The 16,717-nt window shown below is 34.7% G+C and overlaps 1 pseudogene; it reads left to right on the top strand.

The window, feature by feature from the left end:
• Nucleotides 1-16,224, top strand: part of LOC138922039 (transcriptional protein SWT1-like) — a 29,796-nt pseudogene extending 13,572 nt beyond the window's left edge.
• Nucleotides 16,225-16,717: the final 493 nt, after the last annotated feature.

Raw genomic sequence — 16,717 nt, 5'->3', positions numbered from 1 at the left:
AACTGAGACTAGAATTCATAGCATTTGGTTTCTAGTATGGCACTTAACTTGCTGATTATGTTTCTTTCCTTTGTGTTCCTGAATAGGCATATCTTATTCCATTTTAGCAGTAAACTAACCACTTTGTTAAACCCATGACTATATGCTACTGAATTCTAGATCTAGAATTTTCATGGCATTATTTTACTGTGTCTTACCTTCCTCTTTTTATTTAAAAAGTTTTCTTTCTTTTAGATGTTTTTGATTTGTAAACACAGCCTAGATTGTTCATATAGTATCTGGATTTTTCTTTCCTTTTTCTCCCCAAAGCCCCCTGGCACATAGTTGCACATTCTTCGTTGTGGGTCGTTCTGGTTGTGGCATGTGGGACGCTGCCTCAGCGTGGCTTGATGAGCAGTGCCATGTCCGCGCCCAGGATTCGAACCAACGAAACACTGGGCCACCTGCAGCGGAGCACGCGAACTTAACCACTCGGCCACGGGGCCAGCCCCAGTATCTGGAATTTTAGTGTGCTGATTGATTGTTGCTTTTGTTAAATTTGCAGATGGATTGAGTGACGAGAACAATGATGATTGAGTATTAAAATGCTGTCTTCAGTACCAGGAATTATTCCCTTGTTCTCTTGTTATTCTGTGCATGTGAGTTTCATAGTCATTTTACTCTTTTGTTTTAATAGCAACTTATCCCAAAGAATTTTTAAAAATCATACTGTATCCACCATACCAAGGATCTGAAACATGCATAATTTTCTAAATCTGCCGGTAAGCATATTCAATTATATCTCACATTCTTATAATGTGTAAGCTATAGAAGAATGAGATTTGAATCTCATGAAATTTCATTTCAATTTAATTTGTATGATATTTAGAAGACTTTTGAAAAAGCAGGGGAAAGTCAATTTAATATCCCAGTAAAATAGTTCAGAAATAAAAATCTGACATTTTTTGGTCATGAGGCAAGAAGCTTATTTAATCGACTAATTAGTTTGTTGGGGAGGGTAGGTTATGTAACACTTATGTCCTGGGTGCCTGTTATGGGGTTGGAGTTGGAGTCCTGGGTCTGCCACTTATCAGCTTTGTGACCTTGGAAAGTTGCTTCACTTAGTTTTCTTACGTGTAAAATATAGGGAGAATAATAATACTTGCCTCGTGAGGTTATTGTGAGTATTTAGAGAAAAAAAAAATATATATATATATAAAGGACTTAAAGTTGTGCCTAGTACATCAGATGCTCTCTATAAGAGTTTTTCCTCCTCCTTCCTTCCTCCTCCTTCCTTTCTTCCGTTCCCAAGTGATATTTTCATAACTTAATTCTAAGGTAAAACTAACAATGTTAAGCAAAATTGTATTCATCATATGTGAGAAAAAGCTCTGAAGGAACCAAGCAGAGCAATTTTAATTTGCAGCTTTAGTCTGAATTTTATTCACTGCAAAATGGGAGTTTTACAATTTCATGATTGTGCCTGAATTCTCTGTGAAATGGAGTGATTATAGAAATGAAGAGCCCTAAGATTTTTCTTGTAATGGGGCTTGGTCAGTTATCATTTCAGCTGTCTTCAAAGATGTTATTCATTTTGGCATTAAATGAAATATTAGAGATTTCTATCTCTAGGTTTTAAATTATTTTTTGATGAAGGACATAATATATCGTTTTGGAGTTTGTTCAAGGCTGAAATAGAACTAGTAATATGTTGATCAGTTTGAATTTGAGATAAGCTAGATTTGAGAGATAATTGTTATGTAATTTTTTTAAAGTTCAACTTAGAATGAAAATTAAATTGAAGAGACTTTATCAACTCTCCATTATTTCTGCAATCAGTGTTTTGGGATTAACAGATGTAACATTTTGTAGTGAAATGAACATTTGTAATCAAACCTTACTTTTTAAAAAAAATCATTTTATTGAGGTCATATTGGCTTATAATATTGTGCAAATTTCAGATGTAGTTTATTATGTGGGGCCAGCCCAGAGGTGTAGTGGTTAAGTTTGTGTGCTCTGTGGCCTGGGTTTCATAGGTTTGGATCCCAGGTGTGGACCTACACACCACTGTAGCAGCCTCCCATGTACAAAATAGAGGAAGATTGACACAGATATTAGATCAGGGGCAATCTTTCTCTCACACACACACACACACAAATACATTATTATATATCAGTTTCTATATAGACTGCATCATGTATACCACCAATAGTCTAGTTTTTATCTGTCACCACACATATGTGTCCATTTACCCCTTTCACCCTCCCCGAATCCCCTTCTCTGGTAACCTCCAATCTGTTATCCTTATCCATGCGTCACACCTTACTTTTCATTCTGGCGTTATCATGCTCCACATGAGCCTGTTTTTATTTTTATTTTTTCCTATAAAGGGTGATAGTCATGCCTACTGTGTAAGTCACACCTCCTTATTATAAGGATACATTTATATTGCTTAAATGGATGATGAAGATGATAATATTAATTGATAATGATAGTAAAGGAGAACCCTTCTATCATACTATATACTATACCTCATTCTAAGTGCTCTACTTACATTTACAATCCTAAATATGGGCCAGCAACCCCTTGTTAGTAACTTCAGTCCATATCTCTCTTCTAAACTCTAGACTAGTACATTCATCTACTTATTTGATATCTCTACTTGGATGTCTCACAGACATCTGGGACGTACTGTCTCCAGAAATGAACTCCTGATCTTTCCTTCTAAACTGTTTCCATCTGAACAAAAAGTCCCACCTTCCACCCATTTGCTAAAGCCAGAAAACTCGGAGTCATTTTTGATACCTGCCTTCCCCTCATAATCTATATCCAGTCAATTCGCGAGTCTTGTATGGTCTTTTCTTTATCTCCCCTGCCACCATCCTATGTCAAGCCATGTTATTTTTCCTCTTTTCTTCCTTTTCTACTCTAAGATTAATTATGCTCTCTACTTCTACACTAGCTCTCCTTCATTTACTCTTCAAAAAGTAATAATGGTATTTTTAAATTTTTAATTTAAAAAATTTCATTATGGAGAATTTCAACATATTCAAAATGAAAGAGAGCTGATAAACTCCAAAGTACCCAGCTGCAACAATTACCGTAATTCTGCCGTCTTCTATCTATATTTCCATCCACTCTCTGTTCCCCATATGGTTATCTTCATACAGTTCTTTTTTTTTTTTGAGGAAGAACATACAATATTAAAATGCACAAATCTTAACTCTACAATGTTGACAGTGGGTACACTGGTGTAGCCCGCATCCTCCTTGATATATAGAACACTTCCAGTGCCCCTTTGTGCTCTTTTTCTAGTTTCTAAAGGTGGAAGCTTAAGTCATTTATTTGAGACTGCTGTAGATTTCTTTTTAAGCACTGCTTTAGCTGCATCCCACAAATGTTGATATGTTGTTTGTTTATTTTTATTCAATTCAATATCCTTTATAACTTCCCTTATGATTTCCTTTTTGACCCATACGTCATTTAGATGTTTGCTGCTTAATTCCAAATATTTGCAATTTTTCCAGTTATCTTTTTGTTATTTATCTGTACTTTAATTCTACTATGGCTTGAAAACATAATTTATAGGATTTCTATTCTTTTAAATTTGTTAAAGTTTGTTTTATGGCCAAGAATATGGTCTACGTTGGTGAATGTTTTATGTGCACTTAAAAAGAATGTATATTCTGCTCTTGTGGGTGGAGTATTCTATAAACTTCCATTAGGTCAAGTTGGTTGATAGTGTTGTTTGGGTCTTCTATAACTTTTCTGATTATCTGTCTACTTATTCTACGATTACTGAGAGAAGAGTATGGAAATCTCCAACTATAATTGTGGATTTGTTTACTTCTCTTTTCAGTTCTATTTGTTTTACTTCATATATTATGAAACTCTGTAGTAAGATGGATACAAATTTAGGATTATTTAGGATTTTCTTCTTGGAGAATTTACCCCTTTCTCATTATATAATATCTCTCTTTGTTTCTGACAATATTCCTGGTTCTGAAGTCTCCTTTGTTTAGTGTTAAGATCACTATTCCAGTTTTGTTTTGGTTAGTATTTATGTGGTATATCTTTTTCCATCTGTTTACATCTATTTACTATCTGAGTCTTTAGTTTTTTTGAGGATGGCATAGAGTTGGTACTTTTGTCCAAGCTGACAATTTTTGTCTTTTAATTGATGAGTTTATATCATTGATTTATTTGGTTGGATCAAAATCTACCATTTTGCTAATTATTTTCTATTTGTTTCATCTGCTCTTTTCTTCTCTTTTTCTTTCTTAGGTTATTTTTTATGGTGCCATTTTATCTCCATTATTGATTTATTTATACCTTTTTGAAAAAACTTTTTAATGGTTTCCCTAGTGTTTACAATATACGTCTTTACTTGATCCAAGCCTACTTTCAAATAATATTATATTGCTTCACATGAGGTGTAAGGATCTTATAACAGTATATTCCCAATTTCTTTCTCTCATGCTTTGTGATGTCATTGTCATATATTTTACCTTTATGAAATAATAAACACATAGTACTTTGCTACTATTTTTGCTTCAGTCATTTACTGTTTAAAGCATTTAAAAATAAAAAGATGAATATTTTAATCTTTCATTCCATTTTTAGCACTTTTCATTGCTTTTTATAGATTCAGGTTTTTGTCTGGTATCATATTCTTTCTGCCTAAACAACTTTCTTTGACATGTGTAAGTTTGTTGGCAATGAATTTTCTAGTTTTGTTTGCCTGATAATGTCATTATTTATTATTTATTTTTGAAAGGTATTTTTGCTGGATATGCAATTCTGGGTTGACTTTTTTTTCTTCTGGTATTTCAAAGATGTCACTCCATTTTCTTCTAGCTTGTGTGGTTTCTGATGAGAAGTCTGCTATAATTGTTTTGATTCCTCTTTATATAATGTGTCTTTTTTCCCTCTCATTGTTTTCAGGATTTTTTTCTTTGTCTTTTGCTTTTTTAGCAGTTTGTTTTAGCAGTTTTTAGCAGATGTGCCCAGGTGTGTGTTTGTGTATGTGGGGGCGGGGTAGAGAAGAGGGAAGTTATGCTGTTTGATGTTCTCTGAGCTTCTTGGATCTGTAGTTTGGTGCCTGTCTTTAGTTTTGAAAAATTCTTAGTCGTTATTTCTTCAGATATTTCTTCTGCTCCATTCCCTCTTTTGTCCTCTGTTATTACAGAATTACATTGTAGTAGCCAGCCTCCAAGATCACCCCAATGATCTCTGCCTCTTAGTATTAAAGCCTATGTGTAGTCCCCTCCTCCACCATACCAGGCTCAGTTGACTGCATAATAAAGAGCAGGCATCAGAACTGATAATGTTACTTCTGCGATTAGGTTATAAAAGACTGGGACTTCCTTCTTGGTCACTCTCTTTCTTCCTCTCTCTCTTGGATCACTTCTTCTGGGGAAGCAGGCTGCCATGATGTGAGCAGCCCTCTGGAGAGGCCCACATAGTGAGAAACTGAAGCCTCCAGCCAAGAACCAGTGAGGGCCTGAGGCCTGCCAACAGCCACATGAATGAGTGCCAACTAACGTTGAAATGGCTGCAACCCTAGGCAATACCATGCTCCTGCCTTGTGAGAGAACTTGAGCCAGAACCATCCAGTCAGGTTGCTCCTAGATTCCTGACTCTTAGGAGCTGTGAGAGAATAAATGCTTGTTTTAAGTTGCTAAGTTTTGGGATAACTTGTTACACAGCAGTAGATAACTAATACATGTGTGTATGTTAGACTGTTTGATGTTGTCCCACAGCTCTGGTTTTTTTTTTAACCTTTTAGTCTCTTTTTGTTTCAGTTTGGGTAATTTCTGTTGACTTGTCTTCAAATTTGTTTTTCTTTCCTCACGTATTTCAAGTCTGCTGAGGAGCCTGTCAAAGGCATTCTTCATTTCTGATAACTGTTTTTTTTTAATTGCTAGCCACTTCCATTTGATTCTTATAATTTTCATCTGTGCGGAAACTGCCCATTTGATTTTGCATGCTATTTCCCTTTTCCATTAACTTTTCCATATCCTTTAGCATATTAATCAAAATTATTTTAAATTCCCAATCAGATACCTTCAACATCTGTGTCATATCAGAATCTGGTTCTGTTGATTGCTTCATCTCTTGGCAGCGTGTTGTTTTTTCTAGGCAGAATTTATGTGCAGCTTTTAGGGCTCACCTACTCTGTGGTTTCCTCCCTTCTTCAGTTTCGCCTTTAACTTTCTATCTGCCCTGGCCAGTCCTGAACATTGTCTTCTGACATTTCAAGCCACTAAGACTGTGGCTTTCTGTCATAAGCCGTTGATGAATTGGGGAATGCCCTCAGGCGAAAAGATAGAAACTTCTTGTTTTCACCAGTGTAGTGTCTGTCTTGAGGGTAGACCCTCTTCTAGCTTCTGCCTACATTTTAGTGCTCTCGAGAGCCTTCAGATAGTTTTCTGTTGTTGTTCAGATTTTCTAATTCTCATCTGTGGGAAAGTTAGTCTGATCAAGCTGTTCTGCCATTAACAAAAGCCGGAAGCCTGCTGGACTCCAGAATAACAAGTTAACAGACACAGATGTGATCATGTCACTTCCCCATTGAAGCCCTTAAAAATGTCTTTGCATTTGTTAAGGTCCTTGCCTTTCTCTCTAGCCACGTAAATTGGTCTCCTGCACTATGCTCTAATTATACTGACTTCTTTCTGCAAATAGCAAATTTACACCATTTGTCTTATGCTCCCTCAGACTAAATTTGTAATTGCCTGCCCTGTGTAAATTATTTCTCTTACTGTGGCTCTCTATTTATTTCTTTTTGGATGATCGTATTCTTGTGTTCAAATCCGGCTTCCACGTACCAGGTATAACTTTGGACAAGTTACTTAAACTTTTTACACCTCAGGTTCTCATCTGTGAAATGGCGATAAGATTAGTACCACTCCCACCTAGGAGGTTTGTTGTGAGAATTAAATGGATTGATATGTGTAAAGTGCTTAGAACAGTGCCTGGTACCAGGAAAACTTTTGATATATAATAATTATTATTATCCTCAAAAACTCATATGATGTGCCTCTGCTATGTGTTAATTCCTTTATCTTTTCTGTTAAAAAAATTGCTATCCTTTGTTAATATGTATGCTGAGAATCACCAACCTCTGATTAGATCCCATGTATTTTGAGTTGCTGTGTGATTTATCTTACAAAAAATAAAATATTTTTTACTCCTAACCTCAACCTTAGGTATGATAGAAATTTAAGAAACAAAGGCCTAATAAGTGGTGTGAAGTCACTCAGTAAAGAATAATTGAGTGCAGAGTTGTTAAACTTATCTCTGAACACAGATGTATGTCATCAGCCCTGTATATCTAAGCAACAATTGAAAGCAGGTAGTATTCTTACTACAAATAATTAGAAATATATCTTATTTTATATACTAAGATTATTGATAACAATTGGAATTAATAGTAAATTTTCATCTTGTACATTTAAAATAACATTGTTTGGAATATTTGCTGGCACATAAATGGTAGAAATAAATGAATGCTATAATGGTAATCCAAAAGAAAACATAATTAACATTATTGCCTTCTACATACACTTTTACAAATTAATTTGAATTTTTGTCTGCACACTCACATTTTTACATATTTATAATCACTGTATGCATGCTATTTTGTACCTTGAAGAGTATGGCTTTTAAATTAATAGTAGCTACAGGAAATATTCATTTGAGGTGGAGAGAATTTTTTTGTTTCTTTCTACAATTAGCCTTATATTCATAACCTTCTATTAATACAGTAAAAACTCAGTAATAGAGAAACTTGAGGGACTCTAGTAATAATTATTTTTTAATTTTAAACTAATACTTAAAAAAGCTAAAGGCCATACTGTTGTTTAATCTCTTTTTCTTGACCAGAATAATCTGTTCTATAGCTTGTTATTTGATGGTATATTATATTAAATCTGACATAATTTAAAAATACATCCCACCTTTTTCCTCTGTGGGGAGTGTAATTATTGAAATCTCTAATATTGTATGTACCTTTTACATATAATTATAGAAAAATTCATATGTACACATGCTACTTTTTTGACCTTTTTGGTAATAAAATTTCTTTTGTCATAAAATTCAAAATGGCATTTATTAGAGGTAACAGGATATTCCAGTGTATGGTTTTTCAGGGGTCACATACTTTCAGTTTGCCCATTATATGACTGTCATTTTTAATCCTTAGTTTGTATGTCTAGAGATAAACCACTTAATATTTTGAATTTTCCAATAAAGAAATTGCAGTTCTTTTCAGGTATCAAAATAGTAATGTTAATGAAATGATATTAATTAAAATAATAAAAGCTCATTTTAAAAGGAGAGGGTGTAAAGGCAGTTAAGCTGGAGATTTTGGTGCTTTCATAACATATTTCATCCTTCTTGATGTGAGCAGCAATTGGAAAAATATACTATTTTTGGAAGCAAAACATTTTGATCCATAGTTCTTGGTTTTCTATTATAAATATATGTAAAGCATTTTTTGAATTTTTCCTTTTGTGGAAAATAAAAATAAAATTGTAGTTAAAATATCACACTCATTTCTTAAATTTCTATTTTAGTAAAAATATTTAGTTGCCTTTTGTCAAAAAGATAAAGCATTGGCTAACATAGTATATTTATCTTGCATCTAAAACAAGTATACTAGAGATACATGTTTCTAAAGAAAGTATTGGTTTGTTTTCCAAGTAATTCAAATACTAATTATATACATAAAGTATTTATTAATTATGGCTTAATACTAACTGTATATGTGAAATGTTTACTATTCGTGTCCTAAATAAAGCCTGTAACTGGTTTTTTTAAAGAAGCAGCACCTTTGGAAGAGAGCTATGAGGAAGAATCTACAAATTCTGGACTACTCATTCTACTTGAAAGCATCATATCTGACCTTGAAAAATCTCTTGGAACAACTTTATCTTCAATATTAGAAACAGAAATGAAAATTGCTTTTGGAAACCTTTGGATGGAGGTGATTATTTCAACCCTAATAGATGAAAATTTCTCTTTTATTGCTAAAGATTTGTTACCTTACTTTAAGAAATATTTCTTGTATAAAATGTGTAAGCTTCATTGTACTAATCTATATAATATTATGGGTTTTTTTTGAAGTTTTTGAAAATACTTTTTGAAAATTAATTGATGGACATTTCCTAAAGACCAGGACTATATTTTATTCATTTTTTCAGTGAACAAATATTTATTGTGAATCTACTAGTGTCAAACACCTTGCCTCATGGAGCTGAAGTTGAATTCAGAAAAATTTCTCTCATATGTGAGTCAAAATGTCTTGTATAGGGAATTCCCCTAGCAATATGTATTCAAAGAAGTATATATTTTGGCTTATGTCATGTAAATATGAGAATCAGAGTATAAATTTGATCTTATTAGCAAGATATCTTGAATTTTCTTTAGACTCACATCTTTTCTGCAATCAGTAAAACACAGCATTTGGCAATAGTGGCCTTTTTAGTTTAGTTTAAGGTTTGTTTGCTGTTGACATTTATAGCTGGGAGAAACATTATTCCCCATCAACTATAGACTGTATCTATTCCAGATGTTCACGGAGATGCTAATGTTTGCCAATATGATGTGTTTGCTGCTTGGTTATTATCAAGTGTTGAACCAAGATGAAGAATGATCAGATGCTTCTAGGAGGGTTGACATAAATTAGATATTTCCTAATAGAGTCTAGGAAAATCATTGCATGTGAATGCTTCCAAAAAGGCCATGCTGACGTCTTGAGGTACTAAGTGATCAATCTTTTTTTTTTTTGAAAGATTTTATTTTTTTCCTTTTTCTCCCCAAAGTCCCCCAGTACATAGTTGTATATTCTTAGTTTTGGGTCCTTCTAGTTGTGGCACGTGGGATTCCGCCTCAGCGTGGCTTGATGAGCAGTGCCATGTCCGCACCCAGGATTCGAACTCATGAAACACTGGGCCGCCTGCAGTGGAGCGGGAGAACTTAACCACTTGGCCACGGGGCCAGCCCCTCAGTCTCTTTTTATACATGTCTTTGCAAGAGTGTAGCAAGTGTCGAGCATAGTTGACAACTTTTTCTATATAGATTTTTTCCAATTATATGAAATAACTAGACTGATTTCCTCAAAGAAATGACTGTGTTGAAAAGTAGATTGATGCCCTTTGCTGGTTAAAACTATGCTTTTTCCAATTAGAACTGTGCTTGCTTTTCACACATATAGTTTCGGAAACTATAAGGACTAATACAAATATGAATTTTACAAAAGCAATTTGCAATGGAATTAGTCTTTAAGATTATGATTGGCTTTAATAAAATATCTTTTTAGTTTAAAAAGAATTTAACTATATTTTGCCCAAAAATGTATGTAGGAATTCCTGAATAGGTACTTTTTAATAATAGGAATAATAAATAAATCAATAGATGCTATTTTTTTCTAAATACTTTTTAGATGCTGTACTTGAAACCACCATGGACTCTAATACATTTGTTACAGTGCTTTAGAAAACATTGGTTGGCTATATTTGGATTAGTTATGGAAAAGAACTTGCTTTTAACCATTGAGAGCCTATATGAAAATCTCTACAAAGGTATGAATCTTTTATTTTGTATTTAGCAGTGTTGTGTTAAAGTGAGACTAGGAGATATATTCCATGGGATGTGAAGATGAATTAATAAAAAATTTGTCATTTACTTCTTAATTATTCATTTTTAATTCTAATTTCTAATAGGAATTTGTGACAGCTGGTTGAACAGAGCTTATGACTCTTAATGGTATCATTGTTGATGTTACTGGATGTTGTGAATATATAATTTTTAATAATGTTTAAAACTTTTTAAACCATATTTTACAGTTTATTCAGATATACAAATAGAATTATTTAGATTTTTTTAAATTTCTCATTAGGTTTAACATGCAAACTCTGACCACATTTCATGTACTAATTTTAAAAATAGTGTATCAAGGTTTCTATCTAAGCTGTAGGGATAAGGAATAGGAAAGCTTTGGCTGTGGTGCGTAGTGAATTTTAGAACCACCAAAGACTATATTCCAGCACTTAGTTGGTGGCTTTTAAAGTACGTGGTACAGAACCTCTTGCAGCACCTCTGGAGTTGCCACAGACTGGAGGAGGAAAGGTTGGTGAATGGGGAGCCTGGTAAGTGGCCTCTGGCCCTCAACTCCGACTTTAGTCATGCAGCTTCCTTTTATCTGTTTATATTTGGAAATTCCATGTAAGATTTGAAAAAGAAAGTTTCTCTGCTAAGAAGAAAAAGATGTGAAAAGCACTGATCTAATGTTATTAAAGCCCATTGTTGTATGATGAAGAAAACTAGCCCTGAGAGGGTAAGTGATTTATCCAGAGTCAAACAGGTATGTATTGCTGTACCTTTAAAAAGCAAAGTGTAGGGGCCAGCCCCGTGGCGTGGCGCAGTGGTTAAGTTCACAAGTTCCACTTTGGCCACCCGGGCTTTGCCAGTTCAGATTCCAGGTGCCGGTTCGGATCCCGGGTACAGACATGGCACCGCTTGGCAAGCCATGCTGTGGCAGGCATCCCACATGTAAAGTGGAGGAAGATGGACACGGATCTTAGCTCAGGGCCAGTCTTCCTCAGCAAAAAGAGGAGGATTGGCAGCAGATGTTAGCTCAGGGCTAATCTTCCTCAAAAAACAAACAAATAAAAAGCAAAGTGTAACCATTACTAGGATGTTCAGTTCTTGATTTTTTTGAACTCCTAACATGAAGTGATCTATTTATTCTATGTATTACTTTATTTATTACTTATATCCTGTCAACTTTTAAAAAGTAACTGTGAGTATGAGGGCTATTAAATAACAATCTGATTACAAGAGGGTTTAAGTTAGGTTTAAAGGCACAAGAGCCAGGTAATAAAGAATCAGAAAGATAGCTTTACCGTAAAACATATGCAAACAATTATTGCATCACTTGAATACAGATTTGAACACTCAGCTTCCTGGAAGCTAAGACAGAACAAAAGCAAAAACGTATTCTATAGTAGGTATACCAGTTCTCTCTCTCTTTCCCCTGAAGTGTAAACTCTTTGAAAATTTTTATATTTTTAAAAATTCCTCCAGGGGATTTAAAGCTCCTAATTAGCGACTTATGACTTATATGTGGTAGATGTTGCATGAATGTCTCTTTTTAAAAGTTACCAATTTTTAAAATAAAGATACTTTCCAGGCATTGTCTTTAACTTATGGAACTTATTTATTAGGGGTATTATTATTTAAGGGACATGGAACAACCTACTGGACATGTCTTCAAAGCAGTTTTACAAGATATATAGAAACACTTTTCATATCTTTTACTAGGGGCATAATTTAGTGGAGTCTCTCAAAAGAGAAAATCCATAAACCGTGTATGATCTTGAACGAGATTTGGTTTCAAACAGAGGGTATCTGGTTGCCATCTTCCATCTGTCTGTTTTCCAGCGGTGGGCCGTGTTTCACTCTTACACGCAGCTCAGAGGTAGTGGGCAGCAGCTCTAACTGGCAGTAGGGAGAGAAGTGAAAAGATGGTGACTTTTGCTTCTGCTAAAAAGTCATTTTTGGAATCATTGTGTGTGTAATTTATTGACCCTTGGTCTAGAAGAATCTGATGCCTAATGTTTACTGACTTGTGAAGAATACATAATAGAAGTACAAAAGTGCCTTCTGCTCCAAAATAATTTTGAATTGGAAAAAGCACAGTTTATGATTTTGTTTAATATCTTTTTTTTTTTTAAAGATTTTATTTTTTCCTTTTTCTCCCCAAAGCCCCCCGGTACATAGTTGTGTATTCTTCGTTGTGGCATGTGGGACGCTGCCTCAGCGTGGTCTGATGAGCAGTGCCATGTCCGCGCCCAGGATTCGAACCAACGAAACACCGGGCCCCCTGCTGCGGAGTGCGCGAACTTAACCACTCCGCCACGGGGCCAGCCCCTTGTTTAATATCTTTTAATAGTATCCTCAGCTGTTGAGTTATACATATGTGTTTAACTTCAGTATAGCAAACTCGTATCCTTAGATCCATTCATAGAAAATTGTATGGAAAATGACTAATAGTTTTTTCTGGCTTTGTTATCTATATTTACTTTAATCTAAATAATTATTGACCTATATAAGCATTAAACTGTTTAAACCGTGTAGATTTCTTTACGTTGTGTCTAAGTACTGAATTTATGTTTATTTCCCTTTTGCCCAAATCTTAGTAAAGGATTTTTGTATGACAGAAGTCAAATGATTGATTCAAGAATGTAAGCCCTCCTGAACACTGACTGCCTTGGAGAAGCACCCTTAAAAGAAGTTGTGTCCAGTTTCTCCTCCTCAGGAGACTTACTGGATTCATCTAGTCTACATGCTGTCCTATGTGTAGCATCTCTCATATCTCTTTTCCCACAGGAATTTAAACTCATTGATTTAAAAAATAACTAAAAATGTGTTTTTGGTTTTTTTTTTTGAGGAAGATTAGCCCTGAGCTAACTACTGCCAGTCCTCCTCTTTTTACTGAGGAAGCCTGGCCCTGAGCTAACATCTGTACCCATCTTCCTCTACTTTATATGTGGGACGCCTGCCACAGCATGGCTTGCCAAGCAGTGCCCTGTCCGCACCCGGGATCCGAACCGGTGAACCCCGGGCCGCCAAGGAGCAGAACATGCGAACTTAACTGCTGTGCCACTGGGCCAGCCCCCAACTAAAAGTGTTTTGTAAGGAAATAATAGTGTTTGTTTGATAAAGGAGAAGCCAGAAGCTTGGCTATAACCATGAGATTAGATTAGAATTTCTGAATGTTGTATAATTAAGTATTAAAATCTTTTTATTTTCATTTCATCTTTCAGTATTTCATAAACAAATGCTTCTTGTGTAAGTGAAACAGAGGAACTCTGGGGGCCGGCCCAGTGGTGCAGCAGTTAAGTGCACATTCCGCTTTGGCGGCCCGGGGTTCGCTGGTTTGGATCCCAGGTGCGGACATGCCACCGCTTGGCAAGCCATGCTGTGGTAGGCGTCCCACATAGAACGTAGAGAAGGATGGGCACGGATGTTAGCTCAGGGCCAGTCTTCCTCAGCAAAAAGAGGATTGGCAGATGTTAGCTCAGGGCTGATCTTCCTCAAAAAGAAAAAAAAGAAAAACAGAGGAACTCTGTTACTTTACCTCACAGTTCCAGTAAAAAAACTATGCTGATGTTTCAGAATATAACAGAGTCTCTGAAACGATGAACATTAAAAGAAAACAAAACAAACACATTGTAGCATGGTTATTCTAAATGCCTTTGAAAACTATGTAGCATTCTATCTTAGTAATGGAAAGAATTTTTTCTGATCTGAGTTTTGGTGACATTAGAAAGTTACTTATCTTCACTGTTCTTAACTTTTTAAATCTTTGAAATTATTGCCACTAACCTCTAATTGGTTTGAGAATTTAATGTAAGTAATTTAGTTTCTTGAGAGAAAATTGTTATACCATTAAATTATTATTTGTAGATTAACTCACTTTACTAATTTACAGGGGACAAAAATTCTGCCAGCTTCTTTTGCCCACAGCTCACTTTTACCCAAATTGTTTATTTTTTGCTGAAGTTGTGTTGTGCAGAGAGAGAGCACACATTATTTTCAATAAACCTAGTATTACATTTCATGTAATGGAATGTGAAGGTAAATCTCAACGTGATAACTGAGTTGATTGAGAGGTACCACATAGAACTTACACGCCTACCACCAAAATGTGACTCTTCCAATGCCTCCACAGTAATTTGTGTATGAAACAACCTCAGTTTTCAAAATCTGTTGTTTAACTCATTTGGTGATTCTCTCTCTTTTCTGAAGAGGATAATGTTCTTTCACTTAACTTTTACTTTGAAGTTGACCGTGTTTAGGGAACTCCTGGAATCTGAATACACAATACCAGAAGCAACTCCAAGAACTTTATCTCCAACAAAGCCTGTTTAATTGTTGCTTTTTACACCAGAGCGATAAATTAGGAGTGGCATGTAGGTGTGAATGCGTACTCTTCTTAACTTCCATAATTAATATTAGATTGGCTTTACAAAGATGTTTTTGTGTTGTATACTCATTCTTATGTGTTTTTTCCTTCTTAATTTTCTGTTTCCAGCTAACAGTGCAGTGGATTTTACAACAGTGGAATTCCTGCTTCAGGATTCTAAGAGTTTTTACATGCTTTCAGCACAAGGTCGCATTGTGATGCTATTCTTCCACAGGCCTTTGCTCAAGTAAACTGCTCCAAACATTTGCAGAGGTAAGATACCTTTGGAATGCTGTTTAGAGTAGCTAATCACATACCTTCTAAAAATGTATTTAGCAGACAACAGCAGGTAAAGGATATTTTCATTCTAACTTATTCTAACGTACTAAAGGCATTAAGCAAATACTAAGTGAATTGAATGGAGAGTAAACAGTTATTATTATAAGTTATAAAACACACATCCTCCTATGGAAGCCGTGTCACAGCAGTGCTGGGATTTTATATTATTTCATTTATGGATGGAAGAAAGCTGTGCAGTGTTGTTTGATTGTTCATTTTCCAGTGCTCCAGACCAGGGGATCAAAACATGCATCAAAATACTCTGGAAATTTTTTAAAACATGCAGATGCCAAGCCTTTATCAGACGTTACTGAGTCAAATTTCTGGCAGTGGTGCCCAGTAATGTTGTTGTTCTTGTTTTACTTTTTATTTTGAAATAATTTAAAACTTAGAAAAAATTTGCAAGAGTAGTACAAAGAATTCCCGTATATATCCTTTACCCGGTTTCCTGATGTTACATCTTAGCACATTTGCTTCATTGTTTTCCCTTTCTACCTGCCTACCTGTCTATCAACTTACCTATCCACATTTTTTTCTGAACTCTTTAAGAGTGTGTTGTGGGTCTGATGCTCCTTTACCCCTAAATACTTCCATATAAATTTCCTAAAGAATAAGGATATCTTATGTAACTAGCATAATTAGTTAGGAAATCAGTGCTGATACAGTACAATTTTTGAACCTATAGACCTCGTTCAGACTTTGCCAATCGCCCTACCAATTTAACAAGTGTCTTCATGTGATTCTTGTGCAGTCAGCCTAGGAGTCATGACTTTTTACCCCTTTTAAACTATGTAAGTTTTGTCCCTGGTAATACTCTATTTCTACAGTCTTCTAATTTCAAATCTGGGAAATTCTGGGAGTTTTGTGTGCCAGAAACTGCTCAAAAAACCTCATTATCACAATTACTAGATAAGATATTAATGCTGCTTTCATCTAACATATATATATATAGTCTGGAAGGGGTGAGATTACGGAGGAAGCTCACTTTTCCTCACATAACCCTCCGGAGTCCTGTGGATTCCAGCTCATACCACATTCTGGATTTCCCTGAATTGACCTATGGTTTGCATCAGTATTACTCAAGCTTTTAAACTAGAAAGCAATATACAAATATTAATACTTTTAAAAATATTGCTCTTACAAACAATGACTTTATTTTAATATATAATCTATAAATTATGTTATATTAATTACATGTAATGAATTAAAATAATATAATTATATAATAAAATATAAAAATTATAAAATATAATTTTAATAATTATATTATTGAGTTTATGTGATTTTATTATATAATTAATATTATGTAGTATGTAATTATTTTTACATAATTAATTATAAATCTATATAGTAAACAAATGGGTGCACTTTATTACAAAAATATCAACTCGTATAAGCACAGACATAGCTAAAGTATTGGTAAAT

Source organism: Equus caballus, unplaced genomic scaffold (assembly GCF_041296265.1).
Source record: "Equus caballus isolate H_3958 breed thoroughbred unplaced genomic scaffold, TB-T2T haplotype1-0000340, whole genome shotgun sequence".
Taxonomy (NCBI): Eukaryota; Metazoa; Chordata; class Mammalia; order Perissodactyla; family Equidae; genus Equus; species Equus caballus.
This window is presented reverse-complemented; position numbering and strand designations above follow the sequence as displayed.